The sequence below is a fragment of the Aquarana catesbeiana genome, linkage group LG01 (genome assembly GCF_042186555.1).
Source record: "Aquarana catesbeiana isolate 2022-GZ linkage group LG01, ASM4218655v1, whole genome shotgun sequence".
NCBI classification, from domain to species: Eukaryota; Metazoa; Chordata; class Amphibia; order Anura; family Ranidae; genus Aquarana; species Aquarana catesbeiana.
This window is the reverse complement of record NC_133324.1, coordinates 603566868-603594460: the sequence shown is the minus strand read 5'-3', so window position 1 is coordinate 603594460 and position 27593 is coordinate 603566868.

The window sequence follows — 27593 nt, the reverse complement described above, 5'->3', positions numbered from 1 at the left end:
GCTGGCTGCTGTTTATTTGGGTGTCAGCGCGATATATTTCTTACATAATTTTGCACCTATTTGTTGACTTTTTAAATTGTTGCAGACCCAGTTTGTATCACTAATTGTTATTTACCAATATGGATGTGTTTGACTATAGAACAACACGCAAAGTTAACACTGAGGGTGTTTTTATAGCTACAGGTAGTGATACGGAAATTGGAGGATTATTCATGGTTGAAGGGAAGGAACGTGGTCGCAGGGATAGTTCTTCATATCAGAGAGGATGACATCCCAGTGTCCGCACTCCAACTAATTCCCAATAGAAGAGGTGGGAGAGGTCACTTTAGAGGTAACCATTATAATTCTACAAATTGCCAACATCAGGGTCATGGAGGCCATTATCGTAGGTCTTCGCCTGAACGCTATGATGACTATCCAGGTTCCTACAATTCTATTTCACAATACTCAAACCGTCCCCCGATGAGGACATACAATAGATACCCGCCACTCCGGGATGCCTACCGTGATTACTCATATGCATACATGGAGGGGGACTATGACCAATCCCATATAGGCATAATCAACCTCATCCCAATCCTCCAATGAATCAGGTTTTTCACGAGGATCGTCAGGGAATAAAAAGGGGTTTCCAGACCCAAGAGGGGCTTGCGAGGGGGGCGGAGAATACAGAGGAGGAAAGAGAACATAACAGCTCAGGAAAGGAGCGGACTGACAACTCATGGGGCCCCCGGGCAATAGGAGATTTTGGGGCCCCCCAGCAAGCTGCATGCTGTGGGGGAACTCCATAGGAGGGAGGGGCCAGAAGTAGAAAAGAGGGACCCGAGAAGAGGAGGATCTGGGCTGCACTGTGCAAAACCAATTGCACAGAGGAGGTAAGTATGACATGCTTGTTATTTCAAAATAAATAAAAAAACAAGACTTTACAATTCCTTTAATTAAAACCAGCAACTGTTGAGACAACACCTTGGTCAGGTCTATGTACAGTATAATGTACAGAGTACGTGGGTCAGGAGTAAGATACAAAAAAAAACAACATATAGAGTACAGCAGTCGGGATGAGCGTCACGCTCACATCAGAGTCCTCCCTTACACCAAAGTCCAAACATTCTCCCTATAATCACAGTCCGCAGAGTCAGTCCCCCCTTACATCAGAATCTCCCCTTACGACAGAGCCCCCACAGTGGCACCCTATGGCAGAGCCCCCAGAGTAGTACCTTACGGCAGAGCCCCCAGAGTGTCACCTTTTATCGGTGTCCCTTTACACACACCTTTGCACCTTAGTGCTTGGTGTGGTAGGCAGCTGGCTGGAAAAGGCTTTAAAAAAATCCACTTGTTGCAGGCTCTGAACTGCGCAAGTGAGTCGTGGAGCCAGCTGAATAGTGAACTGCTGTGGTTGGCCATAGATTGGGCATTGAGGCATGTGAATAGAAGCCATGCTTGATGTGTGCCATGATGTCACTGCACAGGTGTGTACCCAGACCTGCTTCCAGATCCGAGGCCAAGCTCAGCAGTTCACCAATCAGATGGCTCCAAATGGCAACAAGTGCATTTTTCATGGGCACGGGATTGTTAGAGCGACACAGTATAGAGACACGGACACACACACAGTATACAGACACAATATACACACAGACAGTATACAGACACAATATATACACACACACACACACAGTATACACACAGTATACACACAGACATGCACACAGTATACAGACACAGTATATACACAGACACGCACAGTATACAGACACAGTATACACACAGACACACGCACAGTATACAGACACACACACACACACACACACAGTATACAGACACAGTATACACACACATAGTATACACACAGACACACACACAGTATACAGACACAGTATACACACACACAGTATACACACAGACACGCGCACAGTATACAGACACAGTATACACACAGACACATGCACATTAAGCATATACAGTGGGGACTGAAAGTATTTTTCACTCTTTGTTATATTGCAGCCATTTGCTAAAATCATTTAAGTTCATTTTTTTTCCTCATTGGAGTACACACAGCACCCCATATTGACAGAAAAACACAGAATTGTTGACATTTTTGCAGATTTATTAAAAAAGAAAAACTGAAATATCACATGGTCCTAAGTATTCAGACCCTTTGCTGTGTTACTCATATATTTAACTCAGTGCTGTCCATTTCTTCTGATCATCCTTAAGATGGTTCTACACCTTCATTTGAGTCCAGTTGTGTTTGATTATACAGATTGAAATTGATTAGGAAAGCCACACACCTGTCTATATAAGACCTTACAGCTCACAGTGCATGTCAGAGCAAATGAGAATCATGAGGTCAAAGAAACTGTCTGAAGAGCTTAGAGACAGAATTGTGGCAAGGCACAGATCTGGCCAAGGTTACAAAAAAATTTCTGCTGCACTTAAGGTTCCTAAGAGAACAGTGGCCTCCATAATCCTTAAATGGAAGACGTTTGGGACGACCAGAACCCTTCCTAGAGCTTTCTTTTGGTGGTGTTTGATCATCTCTACGGTTTTTATTTTTTGCGCTATAAACAAAAATAGAGCGACAATTTTGAAAAAAAAACACATTATTTTGTACTTTTTGCTATAATAAACATCCCCATTTTTTTTTTTTTTTAAAAAGCAATTGTTTTCTCAGTTTACGCCAATATGTATTCTTCTACATATTTTTGGTAATAAAAATTGCAATAAGCGTATATTGATTGGTTTGCGCAAAATTTATAGCATCTACAAAATAGGGGATAGATTTATAGCATTTTTATTATTATTAATTTTTTTTACTAGTAATGACGGCAATCTGCGATTTTTATCAGGACTGCGACATTATTCCGGACACATTGGACACATTTTTGGGACCATTGGCATTTATACAGCGATTAGTGCTATAAAAATGCACTGATTACTGTAAAAATGTCACTGGCAGGGAAGAGGTTAACACTAGGGGGCGATCAAGGGTTATTTGTGTTCCCTGTATGTGTTTCTAACTGTGGGGGGAGGGGACTGACCTAGAGGAAATAACAGATCGTGATTCCTAGCTATTAGGAACTCACGATCTGTCTCTCCTCACAGAACAGAACAGGGATTTGTGTGTTTACACACACACGTCCCTGTTCTCCCTCTCGTGCCTGCAATCGCTCATGGCATTGGCACCCCCACAGTGCGGTGCGCGCGCGCCTGCTATCCCGCTTAAAGTAGCCGACGTATAGCTACGATGGCTCGCGGGATCGTGCAAACCTTCCGCAGTATAATGACGGCGGCTGGTCACCAAGTGGTTAATAATAATAAAAAAGGTAAACAGAGTAAACGTAGTCAAAATATAGCCAGAGTTCAGGAACTGGAATGGATAGTCAGACAAGCCAAAACATCAGGGAGCCAGAGATGAGCGTAGTAGAACAGCAAGCAGGATCTGGAGCCAGGAGGAATGTCAGCCAAGCAAGCCTTTAATAGGAACACAGGAGAGCATCTCTAGAGATGTGACCAAGGCGAAGGCAGAGATCATCTGGGCTGGACAGCTTAAGTAGGCAGGACTGACAAGCAGGATATCATCAACAGGTGAGTCACTGTAGAGAGATAGGAGCTGGCAATTAGCCGACAGCTGAGCGGCCAGCTCAGAGAAGGAAGGGCTGAGCCTAGCCCTGACACCCTGCAGAAGTGGGTGAGTCAAGTCGGCAAACAACCTGGTGGAGCTCGTGGAGAGATACTTTGCTGCAGAGAGCCTGATCACCCCCCTTTTCAGCCGCACAGACTTTCCACCCAAAGCCATGGTCTCCCCAGGCAACCGGTAAGATTGTTCCAGGGGAAGTGGGTGGTAAGCATGCAAGGAGATAAGGGGGAGGATTTTTGGTGCCAGGATTGAAGTTTGGTATCCCAAACAAGGGAAGCCACTGCCTGTCAGCAAACCAAACTGGGGCAACATCAGGTGTTTCCGTTGCCAGGAACTGGGACATGTTGCAGCAAACTGTCCATTGACAGATGAACCTATGCAGTGTGATGTATCTTATAGAAGGTGGTCTATGTTTGCTGCTGTTTCATGTGCTGCAGTGCCAAGTGTAGGAAAACACATGTGCCAAATGACTGTTAATGCTAAGCCTATTATGGCATTGCTGGACTCTGGAAATCTAGTGACTTTGGTTAAAGCTGAGATGGTTGAAACTGTGAATTTTCATGCAAAAAAAGTTGCTGTGATCTGTGTACATGGGGAGTATCCTATAGCCACTATTAACTTTAAAACTGACTTAGGTACAGTGACCCATCTGGTCGGACTTGTTCCCCACTTGGTGCATGAAGCCATCACTGGTAGGGACTTCCCTAAGTTTTGGGAGCTCTGGGACCCTCCCGACTCAGTCACAGTAACTGACTCAGTAGCAGAGCCAGAACTCCAGGTCAACACTGACAATGTGGGTTCAGGAGACTTCTCTCAGTGTTCCCTGGGTCTTCCTTTCTTAGTTATTGCAGGAGAACTGGAGGAGCCTGAGGAAGTCCCCCCAACCAGTGAAGGTGGACAGCCGTCTGCTGACTCTGAGGCTACACTTGAGTTTTCTGACCTTAATGTGCACAAGGAAAACTTTGGTACCGAGCAGAGAAAAGACCCTACCCTTGCCAGGGCCTGGGAAAGTGTAGTAGTGATTAATGATGTGTCAACTTTACCTTGACACTCTAACAATATTGTAACAATAAGTGATGCAAATAATGTAAAAAGTGACTCCAGTGAATAAATAACGTGGCTCAAAGAATATGACAAATATAAAATCAAAAAAATGAATTTTTGTTTTAAAAAACATACATGTGTGATGAATCAAATAATATAGTTCATAAAAAAATTGACAATTATATTGATGATAAAATAGTGGGATAGAAAACCACCACCAAACAGTCTATAAATATATAAAGTGCCAAAAAACTCCTAGAACTTCTACGTAAACGGAAAAGTTCACTTCTGGCAAATGGATATGGAGGAAATCGCAAATGGGTGGAAGATCAAAATAAGTGACAGGACCATCACCGGAGCATCAAGAGAGGCTTACCAGAGTCTGATGACCTGAAAAGACATACGTCTTACAAGTCTCAGAAAGCGTGATGACCACCAGGTCTGGCGAGAAGAATCGTCAAATAATCCTCAGCTTCCAGAAAGAGGGAGGGAGGAGGGATCTCACCAAGGTTTTGATCGTCCCCAGGATAGTCCAACAGGCCCAATAGATGTTTTTAAAAATCATGCAAGAAGAAAAACTTCACATGGCATGATATCGTTTAAAAACTACAATTTATTAAAATGGTAACAATAAAACACTCACATGATAGAAGATCAGAAACAGCTTATATAAAATCAGTTGCGGTAATCGTAGGGGGTCCACCCGACATGTTTCGGCATACAAAGCCTTCATCTGGGGGGCAGAAGCAAGTTTCCATATCCTCTTGTATTGGTACAATAGTGATCTACGGTTATTCAACCTCGCCACCCCCCTCGCTCCCCTTGTTATCATTACCATTGAATCCTGGGTCTTCCAAGACCATTCTGGACATAAAAAACTAAGGAATCTCTCCCTATCCACCTTATCAACATGAAATATTTGTGCCAGTTGGGCTGCCATATAGTATATGTTGAAATCTGGGAGGGCCATACCAGCTAAATCTGTAGGATTTTTCAACTTATGCCAGGAAATTTTATGCCTGTTATTGTCCCATATGAATGGCTTTAGGATAGCTTCCATTAGCTTAAAGTGTCTGAGAATTAAATATACTGGCGAGTGCCATATCATGTATAAAATTTTGGGTAAAAGAACCATTTTTGTTATGTTTATACAGCCCATTACTCCCAAGGGGAGACGAGCCCAAATCTGAGTCTTTTGTCTAAGCATTTCGTAAAGTGGATTTATATTTAATGGTATATAGTCTGCTGGGTCTCTAGTCAGCCTCACCCCCAAGTATTTAATGACATCTACCCTCTGTAAAGGGAATGAGGCCCTGCTCCTAGGTGGTGGAAAACTATCCAAAGGGAGTATCTGTGATTTGTCCCAGTTTATTCGAAGGCCAGAAAACATGCTGAATTGTTTAATTAGGTCTAAAGCTAACGGTAGGGAATTGTCTGAGTCATCTAGGTAAAGAAGTGTGTCGTCCGCGTACATGCTGATCTTTTCCATCACCTCCTCTCTGCCGAGTCCCATAATCCCAGGGTGTGTTCGAATAGCTATCGCGAGTGGCTCTGCCGCCAGCGCGTATAGCAGTGGCGACAGAGGACACCCCTGTCTCGTACCTCTGGTCAAGGGAAACTGTCCAGATGGCGAACCATTGGCCAGCACTTTCGCAACCGGGGTTTGATATAAAAGTTGCACCCACTTTATAAATTTGGGCCCCAAACCAAAACTGCCAAGACAGGTCCATAGGTATCTCCACTCTACTGAATCAAATGCCTTAGCTGTGTCTAAGGCCACTATCACCCGGGATCCCGGACAATCATGAATGGCCTGTAAATTGATAAATAATCTTCTGAGATTGAAGGAGGTATTTCTACCTGGCATAAATCCGGCCTGATCACTATGCACTAAGGACAGGATAACCTTATTCAGGCGGATGGCAAGCACTTTTGCGAGTATCTTTACATCCACCTGAAGCAAAGATATGGGACGGTATGACTCCGGGAGATGTGGGTCCTTACCCGGTTTGGGGATCATAACAATAGTTGCTTCTCGCATTGATGCAGGCAATTCAGATCTCTCAAAGATAGCATTATATAATTTGAGCAGCCTAGGGATCAGCAGGTCCGAATAAGTGGAATAGAATTCCACAGGCAGACCATCGGACCCCGGGGCTTTAGATCTGGGAAATCCTGCTATGGCATTGGATATCTCATCTAATGTCAGTGGGGCTTCCAGTTCCTCCATCTGCTCTGTATTTAGTTGAGGAATCGTCAGTCCCTCTAAGAAGGATTCCATAGTGGATGTGTCATCCGTAACTGTGGCCATGTATAGATTACTAAAGAAATCCTTAAATAAATCAGAGACTTTGCTAGGTTCCGTCTCCAGTACATCATCAGAGGAGCGTAGTGAAATCACCACAGGAGGTCTCTCCTCGCAATGCACTAGATGGGCCAGAAGCTTCCCAGTCCTCTCCCCATGTTCAAATGAGTTCTGTTTGTGGAAAAAAAGTTTCCATTTGGACTTTTCATACTGTAATTGATCAAGTGTTCTCGAGCATAATTTAAGATCATTTGCTCTATCAATGGTGGGATCGTTAAGAAATCCTCTCTCTGCTTCCCGTACACTTTCCTCTGCCCTATCAATATTTAACTCAGATTCTCTTTTAATTTGGTTAATGCGCCTAGTGAGAGTCATGCGGGCGTGCAGTTTAAACATTTCCCACACTGACTGTACTGTGGCCGAGTCATCATTTGTCTTGAAGTATTGTTCCCATTCCACTGGGAGGTCATCATCCTCCGGGAGCAACGTCAGCCAAAAAGGATTTAATCGCCATGAAGCTGGCGGACGGCCACAAGACAAAGAGACCGAGACCCAGTAGGGACAGTGATCTGATAGTGATCGAGGAGAAAATCCTGCGTCTATAAGTCTAGGAATAAGAATTTTTAGACATCAGTATGAGATCTATTCGGGACATAGCATGGTGGGACGTGGTAAAGCAAGAATTGGCTTTGGTGGAGGGGTTTCTGACCCTCCATGTATCAACAAGGTTAAAATTATTTAGTAATCTAGCAAATCTTGTTAAATAAGAAGAAGGTGGCAAAGGCATTGAACTGCTCATTCTATCCATAGCGGGGTTTAACACATTATTAAAATCCCCCATCCATATCGCTGGAATAGTAGGGTGCATAGCCATATAGTCAAAACCAACAGTGATTACCTCGTAGCTGAATGGTGGAGGGACATAGAACGCCAATAAGAGTACCAGTTCCCCATATATTTTGGCCCTTAGGAACACATATCGACCAAGTGGGTCAATCTCTGAACCCTGAAGCTCAAAGTGTGTGGTTTTAGTAATTAAAATGGATACCCCCCTGGAATGTGTGGTATGTACCGAGTGGAAAGCCCACCCCATCCAAGGCCGTTTGAGTGTTCTGTGTGCCATGCCCTCTGCATGGGTCTCCACCAGAACCATTACATCCGCCTTTTGTTTTTTAAGCTGTGTAAATATTGCTGACCTCTTGATCGGGTCTCTAATACCACGGACATTCCACGTGAGCAATTTCAGGGTGGCCATTGAGGTAAGTAATAGAAATGACGAACCCCAGGGCTCAGAGAGCCCACTACAGTAAACACGGCGACACAGATCTCCGGGTAATAAACATCTTCTAATAATAAATTGTATCTGTCATGGTGATGCAAACATGTGGTTAGTACATAGCAACATAACGTTTTTCTCCATTTTTGAAAACCCCCCACCCCCCTCCCCACCATGCACAATCCCAAACTGGTGCGGGCTTTCATCCCGAACTGCCAACGTGGCATGAACAATGTCCAACCTGAGGAAAAAGGATTTAGTAAAAACCGACTCATAGATGTGATCACTGCGGTTAGTATAAACTGAATAGTGTTACAGGTATAAGAGCAGGTCAGCACAACAGTGAACAGTTTGTTCCATCTCAGGTCATGGGTTTTGATGTGTGGGGCGAAACTACGCTGAGTAACGTTACACATCTCAGGACTTGGCTCACTTTCATTAGTGAGGTTTTCAAGGGGGAATCATCCTCCGCTGGTAATGGATGTGGACTATTTACTGTCAAATGAAAATAGTGGTCTGATTGACCCTGAGTGAGGTTTGTAGACGAGGTACGTGTTCCAATAGGTAAGGTGGGAAGCAGGTGGCCAGCGGGTATATGTCAGGTATATACCTGTAATGCCTGTTTAGGCGTCCAGATTGTTGCATTCGTGGGCTTAATACCAGTTCAGAGCCTTACCCTTGTATGTTGTAATAGGCCCTGACCAGGTTTTTGGGCTGGAGCACCCCTCCCCCTCCTCATTACCTCCTATTTAGTGGCCACCAGTGATTAGGATGTATCCCTTTCAGTTCTCCCACATAGAGGAGTTCAGCTCCCATGGTTGAGACAGAGGATCTTCCATTCTATTACTAGTGTAGGACCCACTAATTCGGGGTACTTTGTTGCAGTAAGTGGGCTTAGCACTATATGACCATATAGTGTGACCAAACCCCCGTATTTTTTGAATATGTTCAGGTGTTCAGGTGTTTTTAACTAGCCCTGCAGGAAATGTCATTCTTGTATGTGTGCGCTGTAAAATATTTTGTGCAGAGCCTTACCCTGACGAGCAGGTATTTATGCAGCAGGATGTAGAGCACACAAGTATGTTCCTTTGAATGGCATAGTAGGGGGTAATAATAGCTGTGTGCTGTGCTACGGCCATGACCCACTATTGCGCTGCTGGGGGTAAAGTGAGGGAAAGAATCAGAGTCAGTGTGTGCCATGGCCAGTAAGGGTAGCAACTTTGCTAAGCTGCAGAAGATTTGTGTCCTGCTTCCCCCGCACGCAAGTGAGGGTTCAATAAAAGACAAGGGAAAGTAATAATGTCACTTATCTGTGTGCGTCCCTCTGCTCCAGCCATGCAATAGCCGCCTCCGGATCCTCCAAAAAGTGCGCCCGATCGTCTCCTTCAACGCGTAGGCGTGCTGGGAAGAGCATAGCATACTTTATATTTTTTATTCGGAGACGCCTTTTAACTTCCGTGAAGGTTCGCCTTCTGCGCTGTACTTCAGCAGAAAAATCTGGAAAAACAGCGATCATCTTATTTCCGAAGGGAATGTTGCCTTTTTCCCTGCTGAGACGAAGAATGGCGTCACGATCTCTAAAGTTAAGGAACTTTGCTATAAACGTGCGTGGGGGCGCTCCAGCAGGTGGTGTTTTCCCCGACAAACGGTGCGCACGTTCGACTACAAATGTAGGGGAGAGGGAATCTCTCCCATAGGTATCACAGAGCAAATGTTCCAAGAATGTGGGGGGGTCTTTCCCCTCTGCTCCTTCTGGGAGGCCAATAAATCTTAAATTGCATCGCCTCAATCTATTTTCAATCTCATCCTGCTTTTGCAGGAGCTGATTTACCTGGGATTGCAGTTTTGCAGTGGAGTTCTGCAGCGGGGGGAGTGAGTCTTCCACATTGCTCAGTCTGGTCTCTGCCTCTCTCTCTCAGCTTCTGAAAATCCTGTCTTACAAGAGAGATGTCCACTTTTACTTCCTCAATCTTCGCTGTGACAGTGGTCTGGCAGGCTGTTACTGCTTCTTGGCATGCTGTTATAGCTTCAAGCACTTTGGTGGTATCTGCTCCGACGGCCCCCTCCTCCCCCTGCATGGCGGCGCCATCTTCCCCCTGGGACTCAGCTCCTTGACGGCGGTACTGTCCCAGCTTTGCAACCGCAGAAGTAGGTTTTTTCGGCGGCGACATGATCCAAGGGGGTTCCCAGAGCAGTAGGGATGATTTTCGAGTATTCAGCTGTTCAGATAGTCCCAGGATTTAATAGATCGGATAGACGGCTGGCGGAGCTCTGTTCCCTAGCGTCCTACACCATGCCGCTCCAGGCCACGCCCCTCAATGATGAAATTATTGAAGAGTAGTTGGTCCCTAAGCCATACAGACGGGTGGTGTTGGAACTTGCCCATGAGCACTTGCTAGGAGGTCATTTAGGGGTTGAGAAAACCATGGAAAAGGTTTTGCGCAGGTTTTACTGGCCTGGGATACAGAAAGATATTGAGAATTATTGTCAATCCTGTCCTGTGTGTCAAATGTCAGCCCCACTACCCCACTTCCAAGGTCCTTTGGTGCTCTTACCCATTATTGAAGTGCCCTTTGAGAGCATCGCCGTGAACCTTGTGGGCCCACTCCCCAAGTCTGGCTGGGGACATCAGCATATCCTTGTAATTATGAATTATGCTACCCCTTACCCCGAGGCAGTTCCCTTACGCACTGCATCTGCTAAGAACATTGCCAAAGAGCTGTTCATGGTGTTCAATCGTGTTGGGATCCCTACGGAGGTCCTTACAGACCAGGGCACCCCATTTATGTCACAAATAACTAGGGAGCTGTGCAAGTTATTTAAGGTGACGCAGTTGCGAACCTCTGTGTACCACCAAACTGATGGCTTGGTGGATTGCTTCAATAAAACATTAAAGAGCATGTTAAAAAAGGTTGTAGACAAGGATGGGAAAAACTGGGACTTCCTCATTGCATACTTGTTGTTTGCCATCAGGGAGGTTCCCCAGTCCTCTACGGGGTACTCTCCATTTGAGTTGCTTTATGGGAGATACCCTCGGGGACTCTTAGCCAAGGAAACCTGGGAGGGAGAGCAGACATCCCACAAAAGTGTCATTGAGAATATCGCTCAAAGGCAAGACAGGATTGCAGCAATCATGCCGATGGTAAAAGAACACTTACTGCAGGCCCAAGCAGCCCAACAGAGACTATATAACAGGGGGGCCCAACTCCGTGTTTTCTCACCTGGTGACAGTTCCCACTGTTGAGAGCAAGTTCCTGGCTAAGTGGTAGGGTCCCTTCTAAGTAATTGAAAGAGTTGGCGAGGTCAATTACAAAGTATATCAACCAGGTAAAAGGAAGCCTGAACAGATTTACCACATAAACCTGTTAAAGCCCTGGAAGGATAGACTGGCATTAACTGCGAGTTCCCCTCTGATCCCTGAGGTCACATTTCCATACACCCTGTCGTATTCCCAAAAACAGGAACCTAGAGAGTTCCTGATAAGGAATCAAGAGAAATTTTCAGTTACCTGGCACGACTTCAGCAGTTCAGCATGATATTGTTACTGAAACTGGGGTCTGTGTCAAGCTCAAACCATACCGAATTCCCGAAGCTAGAAGAAAGGACATCAGTGATGAAGTTAAAAGGATGTTGGAGGTAGATGTCATTGAGGAATCCAATAGTGACTGGTCTAGCCCCATCGTGTTAGTCCCAAAACAGGATGGCACTTGGAGTTTCTATAACAACTTCAGGAAGCTTAATGCAGTGACAAAGTTTAACATGTACCCAATGCCCAGGGTAGACGAACTTATAGACCAACTTGGCAAGGCCCGCTATCTGACCACTTTGGACTTGACAAAAGGTTATTGGCAAATACCCCTGACCGGTAGCACCAAAGAGAAGACTGCATTTGTGATCCTGAAGAGTTCCTTTCAGAATAAAAAAATGCCTTTTGGGTTGCAAAATGCCCCTGCCACATTTCAGAGGGCCATGGACAGGACCCTAAGACCCCACCGATGGTATGCAGCAGCCTATCTAGATGACATAGTGGTACGTAGCACTGACTGGGAGTCTCGCTTGCCTCATGTCCAGGCTGTCCTTGATTCCCTCTTCAAAGAAGGTTTTACGGCAAATTCCAAAAAATGTGCCATTGGTTTAGAGGAAGCCAAGTATTTGGGCTACACTATTGGCCGTGGTGTCATAAAACCTCAAGTGAATAAAAAAGAAGCCATCCAGGAGTGGCCACGTCCTGCTAACAAGAAGCAGGTCAAGGCCTTTCTTGGGTTTGCAGGGTATTATAGAAGGTTTATCCCGAATTTTGCAACTATAACTGCCCCACTGACAGACCTTACGAAAGGGAAAGACTCTGTAATGGTGCAATGGTCCCCAGTAGCAGAGGAATCTTTCCAAGTCCTGAAGAAGGCTCTTTGTGCACAGCCAGTACTGTACTCCCCCTGATTTCTCCAAAGACTTTTTGGTTCAATCGGATGCGTCTGATGTAGGTCTCGAGGCAGTATTGTCTCAGATACACAATGGGGAAGAACACCCTGTGGTGTACCTAAGCAGAAAGCTCAATGACCATGAGAAGAAGTATGCAGTCATTGAAAAGGAAAGTTTAGCCGTAAAGTGGGCCATAGCCGCGCTAAGGTACTGTTTGTTAGGGCGCCAGTTTGATTTAATAACTGACCATGCTCCCCTGAAATGGATGGCCCAAAAGAAGGAGACTAATAGATGGGTGAACTGGTGGTTTCTGGCTCTACAGGATTATTCCTTCACTGTAAAACACAGGCCAGGTGTTGAGATGGGGAATGTAGATGCCCTGTCTCATGTTCACTCATGTTGGGCCGCAGGTGTTCCAACCCTGAGGTTGAAACAAGGTGGGGGGGGGATATGTAGCAGAGTGTCCCAGAGAGAGCCGGCAAAAGTCCTGTTCGGGGTTTATACGTCTCCCAGACTCCTCTCATACACATTCAGGGATCTCTTATCTATGGTCCAGTTCGAATCTTGGTCCTCTCCCCCAGGCCAATATAAACTCAACTGAGACAGACAGCCAGTGCCTATGGCCTGGGAACCTCAGACAACTTCTGTCTAGGAGAGCAAAAGGTTGGTAAAAGCTATTAACCACTTGAGCCCCGGACCATTATGCTGCCTAAGGACCAGAGGTCTTTTTCCAATTTGGCACTGCGTCGCTTTAACTGCTAATTGCGCGGTCATGCAATGCTGTACCCAAACGAAATTTGCGTCCTTTTCTTCCCACAAATAGAGCTTTCTTTTGATGGTATTTGATCACCTCTGCAGTTTTTATTTTTTGCGCTATAAACGGAAAAAGACCGAAAATTTTGAAAAAAAATGATATTTTCTACTTTTTGTTATAAAAAAAATCCAATAAACTCAATTTTAGTCATACATTTAGGCCAAAATGTATTCGGCCACATGTCTTTGGTAAAAAAAATGTCAATAAGCGTATATTTATTGGTTTGCGCAAAAGTTATAGCGTCTACAAACTAGGGTACATTTTCTGGAATTTACACAGCTTTTAGTTTATGACTGCCTATGTCATTTCTTGAGGTGCTAAAATGGCAGGGCAGTACAAAACCCCCCCAAATGACCCCATTTTGGAAAGTAGACACCCCAAGGAAATTGCTGATAGGCATGTTGAACCCATTGAATATTTATTTTTTTTGTCCCAAGTGATTGAATAATGACAAAAAAAAAAAAAAAAAAAATATTTACAAAAAGTTGTCACTAAATGATATATTGCTCACACAGGCCATGGGCCTATGTGGAATTGCACCCCAAAATATATTCAGCTACTTCTCCTGAGTACGGGGATACCACATGTGTGGGACTTTTTGGGAGCCTAGCACCGTATGGGACCCCGAAAACCAATCACCGCCTTCAGGATTTCTAAGGGTGTAACTTTTTGATTTCACTCTTCACTGCCTATCACAGTTTCGGAGGCCATGGAATGCCCAGGTGGCACAACCCCCCCCCAAATGACCCCATTTTGGAAAGTAGACACCCCAAGCTATTTGCTGAGAGGCATATTGAGTCCATGGAATATTTTATATTTTGACACAAGTTGCGGGAAAGTGACACTTTTTTTTTTTTTTTTTTTTTTTTTTGCACAAAGTTGTCACTAAATGATATATTGCTCACACAGGCCATGGGCCTATGTGGAATTGCACCCCAAAATACATTTAGCTGCTTCTCCTGAGTACGGGGATACCACATGTGTGAGACTTTTTGGGAGCCTAGCCGCGTACGGGACCCCGAAAACCAATCACCGCCTTCAGCGTTTTTAAGGGCGTGAATTTTTGATTTTACTCTTCACTGCCTAACACCGTTTCGGAGGCCATGGAATGCCCAGGTGGCACAAAACCCCCCCAAATGACCCCATTTTGGAAAGTAGACACCCCAAGCTATTTGCTGAGAGGCATGGTGAGTATTTTGCAGCTCTCATTTGTTTTTGAAAATGAAGAAAGACAAGAAAAAACTTTTTTTTTTTTTCTTTTTTCAAATTTCAAAACTTTGTGACAAAAAGTGAGGTCTGCAAAATACTCACTATACCTCTCAGCAAATAGCTTGGGGTGTCTACTTTCCAAAATGGGGTCATTTGGGGGGGTTTTGTGCCACCTGGGCATTCCATGGCCTCCGAAACTGTGATAGGCAGTGAAGAGTGAAATCAAAAATTCACGCCCTTAGAAAGCCTGAAGGCGGTGCTTGGTTTTCGGGGTCCCGTACACGGCTAGGCTCCCAAAAAGTCTCACACATGTGGTATCCCCGTACTCAGGAGAAGCAGCAGAATGTATTTTGGGGTGTAATTTCACATATTCCCATGGCATGTTTGAGCAATATATCATTTAGTGACAACTTTGTGCAAAAAAAAAAAAAAAAAAAAAAATTTGTCTCTTTCCCGCAACTTGTGTCGCAATATAAAATATTCCATGGACTCGACATGCCTCTCAGCAAATAGCTTGGGGTGTCTACTTTCCAAAATGGGGTCATTTGGGGGGGGTTTTGAACTGTCCTGGCATTTTATGCACAACATTTAGAAGCTTATGTCACACATCACCCACTCTTCTAACCACTTGAAGACAAAGCCCTTTCTGACACTTATTTTTTACATGAAAAAGTTTTTTTTTTTTGCAAGAAAATTACTTTGAACCCCCAAACATTATATATTTTTTTAAAGCAAATGCCCTACAGATTAAAATGGTGGGTGTTTCATTTTTTTTTTTCACACAGTATTTGCGCAGCGATTTTTCAAACGCATTTTTTGGGGAAAAAACACACTTTTTTAAATTTTAATGCACTAAAACACACTATATTGCCCAAATGTTTGATGAAATAAAAAAGATGATCTTAGACCGAGTACATGGATACCAAACATGACATGCTTTACAATTGCGCACAAACGTGCAGTGGCAACAAAATAAATACATTTTTAAAAGCCTTTAAAAGCCTTTACAGGTTACCACTTTAGATTTGCAGAGGAGGTCTACTGCAAAAATTACTGCCCTCGATCTGACCTTCGCGGCGATACCTCACATGCATGGTGCAATTGCTGTTTACGTTTGACGACAGACCGCCGCTTGCGTTCGCCTTAGCGCAAGAGCAGGGGGCGACAGGGGTGCTTTTTTTTTTTTTTTTTTTTTTCTTTATTATTTTTTTGCTTTTTTATCTTATTTTTAAACTGTTCCTTTCATTTTTTTTTTTTTTAAATCATTTTTATTGTTATCTCGGGGAATGTAAATATCCCCTATGATAGCAATAGGTAGTGACAGGTACTCTTTTTTGAAAAAATTGGGGTCTATTAGACCCTAGATCTCTCCTCTGCCTTCAAAGCATCTGACCACACCAAGATCGGTGTGATAAAATGCTTCCCCAATTTCCCAATGGCGCTATTTACATCCGGCGAAATCTAAGTCATAAAATGCTCGTAGCTTCCGGTTTCTTAGGCCATAGAGATGTTTGGAGCCACTCTTGTCTCTGATCAGCTCTATGGTCAGCTGGCTGAATCACCGGCTGCATTCTCAGGTTCCCTGTTGAGACAGGAGAGCCAGAGAAAAACACGGAAGACGGTGGGGGGGGGGGGCATTCCCTCCCACGGCTTGTAAAGGCAGTCTAGAGGCTAATTAGCCGCTAGGATTGCTTTTACATGAAAGCCGACCGCTGGCTGAAAAGAATGATACCAAGATGATACCTAAACCTGCAGGCATCATTCTGGTATAACCATTCAAAGTTGTGAATGGCGTACCTGAAGACAAAAAAATGGTTAACAATAAAGCACAGTAAACAGTAAAGTATAAATAATTACATACCTGAAAAACAAACATGATAAAACATAATAACAATAACAATAAAACACTGCAGAATAGAATACAGTAAAAAAAGAGCAGAACAATAGAGAGAGAGAATAGAGAGAGAGAACAATAAAACGACAACTATTTTTTTTTATTTTATATATATATATTTTTTTTTTACACTTTTTTTGTAACTAACTTTTATAACGGTAACCGGTTCCAGGGGTTCGGGTCTCTCAAAATGCGATGGCATCTTGGGAGACCCTGTGAAAGTGTGTCCTAGTCTGTGCAATGCTGTACCCTACGCTAATACTCAACTAGTGTATGGTAGCGTTCAAAACATTCACCAATGCAAAGACCAGGATTGTCAGGACAGGAGGGACAATAATAGAGGGTGTCACGCCTATATCCGCGTTTGCTGCAGACACGACATCTTTTTTGGGGGGGTTCGTTGGGTAGGGGTACTCGGGAGGACATAAAGAAAATGCCTCTCATGCAGCCGACTGCATTTGGTTGGGGATGTGAATGGGGGAAGTACGGGCGCTGCAGAAGTGGTGGGTTCCCAATTAGGATTGGCGAATGCAGCAGGAAGGGCACTATGGGCACGACGGGCCTGTGTTTGTCTTTTTGGTGGCAGCGGGACACTACTTGTGCTTGCCACCTCACCAGCTTGAACTGCACTTATGGGACTCGCCACGTCACCAAGTGTTACTGCAGCGCTGGTTTGACTACGACCGGGGTGTACTAGGCCGCTGGTGCTTGCCAGTTCAATAAAAAGCTTCCAAAAAAACTGTTAGCGATCGCAGGGATCAGGTCTGACTCTGCGAACGCTGCAGTTATGCGTTTAGTGTTTTGTAAGTGTCAGTGATCGATCGATACTGCACTTGGGTGGGCTGGACTGGGCCGGGCGGAGGGGCAAAACGCAGGTGCTAGCAGGTATCTGGGCTGATCCCGCTAACACTGCGTTTTTGGGAACCCTAAACTGCTGGGGACGCTAGTATAGATCTGATCGGATCAGATATTGATCCGTTCAGATACTATACCACTAAAGGAGGCGTATGCTGCGTGCGTGGGTGTTAGTGGTACTGGCGCTAACCTGACGCTGCCTGGGGCCGGTGCTTGCTAGTTCACCAAAATGCTACCAAAAAAACTGTTAGCGATCGCAGGGATCAGGCCTGACTCTGAGAACGCTGCAGTTATGCGTTTAGTGCCTTGTAAGTGACAGTGATCGATCGATACTGCACTTGGGTGGGCTGGGCTGGGCCGGGCGGAGGGGCACAACGCAGGTGCTAGCAGGTATCTGGGCTGATCCCGCTAACACTGCGTTTTTGGGAACCCTAAACTGCTGGGGACGCTAGTATAGATCTGATCGGATCAGATATTGATCCGTACAGATACTATACCACTAAGGGAGGTGTACGGTGCGTGCGTGGGTGTTAGCGCTACTGGCGCTAACCTGACGCTGCCTGGTGCTTGCTTGCCAGTTCACCAAAATGCTACCAAAAAAACTGTTAGCGATCGTAGGGATCAGGCCTGACTCTGCGAACGCTGCAGTTATGCGTTTAGTGTTTTGTAAGTGACAGTGATCGATCGATACTGCACTTGGGTGGGCTGGGCGGAGGGGCAAAACGCAGGTGCTAGCGGGTATCTGGGCTGATCCCGCTAACACTGTGTTTTTGGGAACCCTAAACTGCTGGGGACGCCAGTATAGATCTGATCGGATCAGATATTGATCCGATCAGATACTATACCACTAAGGGAGGCGCATGCTGCGTGCGTGGGTGTTAGCGGTACTGGCGCTAATCTGACGCTGCCTGGGGCGACGCATATCACCGCCGGGCGATCAGGGGGCTAAACCTTTATTCGGTAATAAACGGCGGGTGCCCTGACACTATAAAAAATAAACAAACTAACCAGCGTCACCCGTAACGGTTATACAGTGATCAGTGGTGAAAGGGTTAACTAGGGGGCAATCAAGGGGTTAAAACATTTATTAGGTAGTATATGGGGGTCCCTGTCACTATAAAACGCTGACGGCGAACCTAAATATTTACCTCACTAACTAGCGTCACCAGTGACACTAATACAGCGATCAGAAAAATGATCGCTTAGCGACACTGGCGATGGGGGGTGATCAAGGGGTTAAAACTTTATTAGGGGGGGTTAGGGGGGTATCCTAGACCTAAAGGGGGGTAATACTCACTGTCCCAACACTGTAACTGTCACAAACTGACACTATGCAGTAATCAGAAAAAAAAAAAAAAAAAACCTGCTGGTGTCAGTTTGTGACAGGGGGGGGGGGGGTGATTGGGGGGGGATCGGGGGGCGATCGGGGGGGGGGATCGGGGTGTTTTGTATGCCTGGCATGTTCTACTGTGTGTGTAGTGTGTTGTGCACTTACATTGATGTCTTCTCCCCTCGGCGCTGGAACGGAATACCGAGCCGAGGGGAGATGACATCATTTCCTTTGCTGCTGTTTAGCATACAGCAGCAAAGGAGTGTTCCCATTGGCCGGCGGCGATCGCGAGGGGGGGGCCACGAACGGATGGCCTCCCCCTCATCTCGGATCGCCGGGGAACAGAACGGGACCGCTTCGGGCACCGGGGGGGGGTCCGATCGGACCCCCCACCCGCGAGAGGCAAATCACGTACATGTACGTGATTTTGCCTGCCCGTGCCGCCTTGCCGACGTAAATCGGCGTTAGGCGGTCCTTAAGTGGTTAAGCTGTGTATGTGGAAGCTGACAAGCTGTAGGCTTGCTTGGCCTGGTAGTTAGGACCTGTAAATATTGTATAGTTAGTGCCGAAACACGGCTAGGTTTTTGTTTGCTATTTTTGTTCCTATTTGTTTTCTGAAACACTATACAGCACCTGTATATAGACTTGTATATATCACAAATAAACACTGCACTGTTTGTCACGACCTCACTGGATTTGGTGTCTGTGCCTGAAAGACTGCTAATCCCAGGGAGCTTTGTACCTGCTACCTGTCCCCCAGGTTACATGTCTGGAGTATTGTCCAAGTACCGGCTCTTATGCCATTTACCAAATACCACCTTACCTATTTAAATAAATCAGACCAAACATACTACTTGGGTTTAGATGGCCATAGCAGCCCTTTTATTACAATAACCAAACATGAAAATTATTACTTTATTACATAATATAACCGGTAATAAACAGAAAAATATATACCATAACCTCTCAGACTGAATGTAACTGCCTGTTTCTATGTCTTAGGATTTTTGAAGGCACCCTTGACTGACCAACTAGCTGTATCTGGCACCACCTTGCCCTTTTATGGCCCCCAGCTGCAACTTACACCGGCTCGGGGACAATTGTTTGACAACTTCTAGAGCCGATACAGCCAACTGCCCCAATACATATTACTTCCGCCCTTATTAGGGCAGGAACACTCACACCAGAGATGGGCCCAACCCATCGTTCACCAAAGAACGTAACCATCCCTGCCTTCAAAAACCCTACGACCTGCCTGCTGCTACGACATCCCTTTATCTCCATCCTAGAATCCCACTAAAAGAACAGAAATAAAATAAAACAACCCATTGCCCACAATCAACAAAAAGGGGAGGGAGGGCGGGAGAATCTTGTCCGGCGCTGTCCTCTGGTGCAACTGATGTTGGAGGGTCGCCTCCCACCAAGGAACCCCTGGTGTGAATGTTTTTCCAGGGCTGTCACCCTATTGTGTTACATTCCCAGTGATATAAGAAGCCTTTACTAAGCTCTCCCGGAATACAGTCGGGAAGATATGTAATTATATTTTCCGGGAAAGAAGTGGATGACCCAGCATTTGCTTTTCTATTCATTCTAGGATTAACCATTTTACTCAACAAAGCCATGTAAGGAACTGTCACTACTTTGAGAGGATACTGCCACTGCTGTTAAATGATTACTACATACTTATTACTCATATACAGTATAATATGTGTGGTCAGTGGTGGCCAGTCCACTAGGAACGGGCCACGGGCACGCCCCCCCTTTCCATGCGTCCTTCGCCTGATCTACATACAGGGATGCCGGACCTTGGATTCCAACGGGGGAATGGGGGGGGGGGGGGGTTGAAGCATGTAATTAGAGCCAGAGGCTTTAATAGGGTTCAAAAAAGGGTGGTCTCAGGGGCGCAGAGCACTGCACTCCAAGCCCACCCAGTTGTGTTACAATAGCGAATTAATATTTGCTATTGTAACACTGAATCTCCTCCTGGCCAATCAGGAAGCGGGTCATGAGACCCGTCACTCGATTGGCCGAAAGGAGTTCCAAGCCTAAAGGCTGAATCACACCTATGCATTTTTGGTGCTTTTTGCATTTTGCAGATTTGCACTACAGTCCATTTAACATTGTTTCCTATGGAACATGTTCTGTAGTGCAAATCTGCAAAATGCAAAAAGCACTAAAAATGCATAGGTGGGAATCAGGCCTAAGGCTCTATTCACATCTATGCATGTTGCTTTTGAGCGTTTCTGGAGTTTTTCTTGTGATGCTTGCCATGTTTTTGAGCAGCGTTTTTGCTGCGTTTTTGCCGCGTTTTGCGGTTTGTTTGTTTTTTAGTTTTTTTTAGACTGTATACAGTCTAAAAAAAAAACGCCAAAAACGCAAAACGCATCAAAAACGCTGCAAAAACGCTGTACTTGCGTTTTTGATGCTTGTCCATTGAATTCTATTACATGCAAAATGCTGCATTTTGCATGAAAAAAAGTCCCTGACCCTTTCCAAAAATGCAGAGGTAGAAAAAGGCATTGATGTGAACATGTTCCATAAGAACCCATGTTAAAAAAATTCTCATGCATTTCTGCAAAATGCAAAATGCATCAAAAAATGCGCTAGTGTGAATCGAGCCTCAGGCTCGATTCACACCTATGCATGTTGCTTTTGAGCATTTCTGCAGTGCTTTTTGCGTTGCTTGCCGTGTTTTTGAACATGCGTTTTTAACGCGTTTTGCCGCATTTTGCGTTTTTTTTTTTTTTTTGTGTTTTTTTTTTTATACTGTATACAGTGTAAGAAAAAAGAAAGGAAAAAAAAAAAGCAAAACGGAGCAAAAATGCGTCAAAAACGCGGTATTTGCGTTTTTGGATGCAGGTCCATTGAATTCTATTACATGCAAAACGCTGCATTTTGCATGAAAAAAAGTCCCTGACCCTTTCCAAAAATGCAGAGGTACAAAAATGCATTGATGTGAACATGTTCCATAGGAACCCATGTTAAAAAATTCCCATGCATTTCTGCAAATTACTTTAAAAAATGCATTAGTGTGAATGGAGCCTTAGGCTGGGTTCACACTGGTCCGACAAACGCTCCGACATTGGGAGCTCATGTCGCATGACGTGTGAAATTTAATGTTTCCCTATGGGAGCCGTCCTAACTGGTCCGACACAAGTCGTTCCGACTTTAGAAATGCTCCCTGTACTACTTTGGTCCGACTTTGATCCTACTTCAGCCTATTGACTATCATTGAAGTCGGATCAAAGTCGGATTGCCGTCTTGCATGATCCGACTTCGGCACGCGACTTGTGCTCAGATGTTCTTGAGGGGGAACTCCGCGCCAAATTTTAAATAAAAAACCGGCATGGGTTCCCCCTCCAAGAGCATACCAGGCCCTTGGGTCTGGTATGGATCTTGAGGGGAACCCCCTACGCCGATAAGGGCGGCGTGGGGGTCCCCCCCCCAATCCATACCAGACCCTTATCCGAGCAAGCAGCCCGGCCGGACAGGAATGGGGGTGGGGACGAGCGAGCGCCCCCCCCCCCTCCTGAACCGTACCAGGCCGCATGCCCTCAACATGGGGGGTTGGTGCTTTGGGGGAGGGGGCGCGCTGCGGCCCCCCACCCCAAAGCACCTTGTCCCCATGTTGATGAGGACAAGGGCCTCTTCCCGACAACCCTGGCCGTTGGTTGTCGGGGTCTGCGGGCGGGGGCTTATCGGAATCCGGGAGCCCCCTTTAATAAGGGAGCCCCCAGATCCCGGCCCCCCACCCTATGTGAATGAGTATGGGGTACAGCGTACCCCTACCCATTCACCTAGGAAAAGTGTCAATTTAAAAAAAAACACTACACAGATTTTTAAAGCATTTTATTAGACAGCTCCGGGGGTCTTCTTCCGACTTCGGGGGTCTCTCCGGTTCTTCTCCACGCTCTCCGGATCTTCTGCCGGGCTCCTCCGCTCTCTTCTGCTCTTTTGCCGCTCTTTTGCTAAAGCGGAGGAGCCTGGTCTTCAATCTTCTGCCTTCTGCCTTCTGCCTTCTGCCTTCTGCCTTCTGCCTTCTGCCTTCTGCCTTCTGCCTTCTGCCTTCTGCCTTCTTCTCCTGATGTTGACACGACGCTCTCCCCGGCTGGAATGCTCTCTGTGCGCTCTGCTCTGACTTATATAGGCGGTGACCCCGCCCCCTTATGCCGTCACAGTCCCTGGGCATGCTGGGACTGTGACGGCATAAGGGGGCGTGGTCATCGGGTGATGACCACGCCCCCTAAAACGTCACAGTCCCAGCATGCCCAGGGAGTGTGACGGCATAAGGGGGCGGGTTCACCCCCTATATAAGTCAGAGCAGAGCGCACAGAGAGCATTCCAGCCGGGGAGAGCGTCGTGTCAACATCAGGAGAAGAAGGCAGAAGGCAGAAGGCAGAAGGCAGAAGGCAGAAGGCAGAAGATTGAAGACCAGGCTCCTCCGCTTTAGCAAAAGAGCGGCAAAAGAGCAGAAGAGAGCGGAGGAGCCCGGCAGAAGATCCGGAGAGCGTGGAGAAGAACCGGAGAGACCCCCGAAGTCGGAAGAAGACCCCCGGAGCTGTCTAATAAAATGCTTTAAAAATCTGTGTAGTGTTTTTTTTTAAATTGACACTTTTTTCCTAGGTGAATGGGTAGGGGTACGCTGTACCCCATACTCATTCACATAGGGTGGGGGGCCGGGATCTGGGGGCTCCCTTATTAAAGGGGGCTCCCGGATTCCGATAAGCCCCCCGCCCGCAGACCCCGACAACCAACGGCCAGGGTTGTCGGGAAGAGGCCCTTGTCCTCATCAACATGGGGACAAGGTGCTTTGGGGTGGGGGGGCCGCAGGGCGCCCCCCTCCCCCAAGGCACCACCCCCCCATGTTGAGGGCATGCGGCCTGGTACGGTTCAGGAGGGGGGGGGGCGCTCGCTCGTCCCCACCCCCATTCCTGTCCGGCCGGGCTGCGTGCTCGGATAAGGGTCTGGTATGGATTGGGGGCGACCCCCCACGCCGTTTTTTCGGTGTAGGGGGTTCCCCTCAAGGTCCATACCAGACCCAAGGGCCTGGTATGCCTCTGGAGGGGGAACCCATGCCGGTTTTTTATTTAAAATTTGGCGCGGAGTTCCCCCCTAAAGATTCATACCAAACACAGTGCCGGCATTGGCGGGGATCCAAGTCGGATCCCCGTTCATTGAAAGTCGGACACATGCCGGCTTCATGTCGCAGGGCAAAGTCGGATCCAAAGTAGGACGGCTGTCGTGTCGCACCAGTGTGAACCCAGCCTTAGTGTGAATTAAAAAAAGAGTCCTGTCAGTTCTCTGAGCAGTGTACTCTGGTTCAGGTGCGAACTCAGGCCCATTGTCTTCTATGGTAACACTTCCGAATTGCATGTCATTCAGTTGTGAACAGGATCAAATTCTGAGCTGATCCTCATCAAAAACTGACCTGAAATGCTGAACAACTATTTTGTCAATTAGCTGTAAAAATGGCGCTTCAGTTCGCACCGCACATGTGTGAACCCAGCCTAAATCAACTCCATGGGCATCTGCCACTGACAATTTGTCAGAATTGACAGCGGCAGTATCACTAAGACTAGTGAGTTGGTGCTAGTGGCAGAATCGCATTTGTGTCATCAATCTTATGTTGGAATGTTTGAATTGTCAGTTCTATAAGTAAGCACCAGATTCCATGCCTATGCAAGGACTATGAAAGCGTGATGTCTTGTGTCAAACTCTGCATTGCAGAGGCAGATATCTGTTACCTCCCTTGGATAACTGTGAGTGCCATTTTTTTTATCCTAAACCTTAGGTTTACGGCCAGTATAAACTATAAAAAAAAGTCCAGTTTTCCTCGCTGTTTCTCAGCAAGCCTAATTGTATGAAAATTCTCGCACGACAAGGGCTTTTTTTTTTGCTTATTGTTTCTGATCATGCGCAATCTTTCGTACCCAATTTTTCTCGTATGAAAACCATACACATTAAACCAAAATCATTAGTTCTGTTCACATACAAGAAACATTTTGGAGTTCGTCCCTTCAGAAATTTTCATTTGGAAAGTCTGAATTGGATGTCGAAAGTTGTGTACGCACTATACGAAAATCTTAAGATCGTGCCGCCTACGAAATTTTTCTTTCAATTTTCTCATAGTGTGTACCCCACTTTAAACAGACTTGCCACACCACACAGCCAGCTTTGGAGACCTGGTTTTTCTCTGCTTCAGTTAAACACAGCAAGGTTGCCTTCCTGTTCCCACCCAGTGATTGGACAGTGAAGGAGTAGCAACACATTGATGAGCTAATACCTCTGCTTGCTCTTGTTAAGGTTTCCTGCATTGTCCCAAGTATTGCCCTTCCTATCCCAGTTTGAGTGCTAATGAACAGGGGATTATCAGAGACTGAAATCAAGTTCAATTCAGGTTTTCATTATAAAAAAAAAAATCCCTGACCCAGGGGCATAACTAGAAGTAGCAGGGCCCCATAGCAAAATGTTGTATGGGGCCCCCTGCAAACAGCCCCCCCCCCCCCCCACAGCTGCCCTAGTGTCAATGCAGCGTGACCTGTGCCACATACAGTGTGACCTGTGCCCAATGCAGCGTGACCTGTGCCCAATACAGCGTGACCTGTGCCCCATACAGCGTGACCTGTGCCCAATACAGCGTGACCTGTGCCCCATACAGCGTGACCTGTGCCCAATACAGCCTGGTCTGCCTGTGCCCCATACAGCCCCACCTATGCAGAGGAAGAGGCAAGCCACCCGGATCAGCAGAGAGCGGGATTGCCCGCTGTAATAGCTTTCATTTGAATTTCCCGTCTTCCCGGGGCTCATCGTCACATAGCCCCACCTCTTGGCCCGACGCCTTTGATGACGTCACATGTCCCGCATTGGATCAGCGTTCTGTCTATCAAAGGCACCGGGCCAAAAGGTGGAGCTATGTGACGTGAGCCCCGGGAACACTGGAAGTTCTAATGAAAGCTATTACATCAAGCAATTCAGCTCTCTGCTGATACGGACAGCTCGCCTCTTCCTTTCCTCTCTCTTCCCCTGGCTGGGAGACTGTGCCGGCGGTGTTCTTATCCTCACTGGGCCCCACTCGGCTGCGGACCCCATAGCACCCGCATGGGTCGCTATGGTGGTAGTTACGCCCTGCCCTGACCCCAGTTTATAAAATTGAATAAAAATGTTTTTTTCTTTTTTTTTTTTTTTTTAACATACTGTCACCAGTCAGTATCATCGCGACACCAGTCATATGATAACACTGTACTGCACTGGTGACAGTGTAAAAACAGTGGAAAATATACTGCACCACAATATTAAAAAAGGAACAAAAATCCTCTATGTGTGACACATCGCATGCACAAACTGCTTACCAGATGACAGTGAATACATTTCCACACAACCAAACGTGAAAACCGCAAAGTGAAAGTTGCAGCAGCGAACCTGGGGGATATCCTGCTTACCAGATATCCAAGTAGAGTGGGCAGATGTAATGGAGCATACACAGGCTCCTAACAGGAACGGCGTGGACACGTCCTGGTCACTCTAATCCCATGCTCAATGATGTATATAAAATAAAAATAAAAATACCAATAGTGTAATACTGTATATTACGGTTTATTAAAAATAGAGTAACACTTACTACAAAATGAAGAAAACAAAGCGAAAGCTGGAGCCGGCTGGCACTCAGACACACTCCCGTCCTCACAGGGCAAACGTGGTGACGTCAGCACGTCCCTCCAGACGCGTTTCGTCACACGCTGACGTTTTCAATGGGGAACCCATTTTAATATTGTGGTGCAGTTTATTTCCACCCAATTTGTATCACAGATTCGGATTGTTGTTATAATAAATTTTTTATATTTATATTTTTTTCTTTAAATGTATTATTATTTTTTCACCTTACACTGCATCCTTGCATGATTGCATGACACTCATTTACCATCCTTGGTTGCTATGTTGACATAGGATGATATATGATCACACATGATTAGCTTTATTTGAGTGTTGCACTGTTCACTTTTGGAGTGCTTTGTAATATCAGTATCACACTATGTTTTGGTTATCCATCTTTTTCAAATCTACATGAATTGGGCGCACGGGACGAGTGCGATTATCCTGATATTTCTGGATCATCTATCTAAAGGCCCAGGCTGGGTTTAAGCCACCTGCCCCTATTTGGCTTACTTCTGGTAAGCACATTATTTTGGTGATTTTCCAGCTCCAGTGGTGTTTCCATTACTTCATTATCTCGGATGAACTTTTTATGTTATCCACATATTTTTGAAGTTATACTTCTTTCGTTTGTTGTGAACATTCATATGGGACTACACGGACTATACTTAGGATGACATAATTTTTCATATTTACATCAAACTAGCGCGGTTTTTTGTTTATTACCTCATATTAAATACCTCTTACTAAATACCTCCAGCGTGTCTTTTTTACAAAAAAGGGGTAATTTGGGGGGTATTTGTACTGTCCTGACATTTCAAGGGCCTCAAGAGATGAGATAGGCCATCAGTACATTAAAAACATTATGCCCGTGGCTGGGCTTTATCAGTAGGAATCGAACTGATGAAACTCAGCCCCGGGGTGTAACGTGTATAGGTAGACGGGGCCATGTACATTATGTCATTCTTTGCTGGGTGGTGAGACATCCATTGTTGCACTGGTATAGTGCTGTTAGTGCTGATTTTTATGTGAGTATTTGCTGTTTTTGATAATAAAAGTTTAAGCTGGTACAGAGAGCACTTTTTGCCCTCCTTTTACTTTGGTATGCTACCTATTGTAAGTTACGTGTCATCAGGTTTTTAAAAAGTCCCATTGAGTGG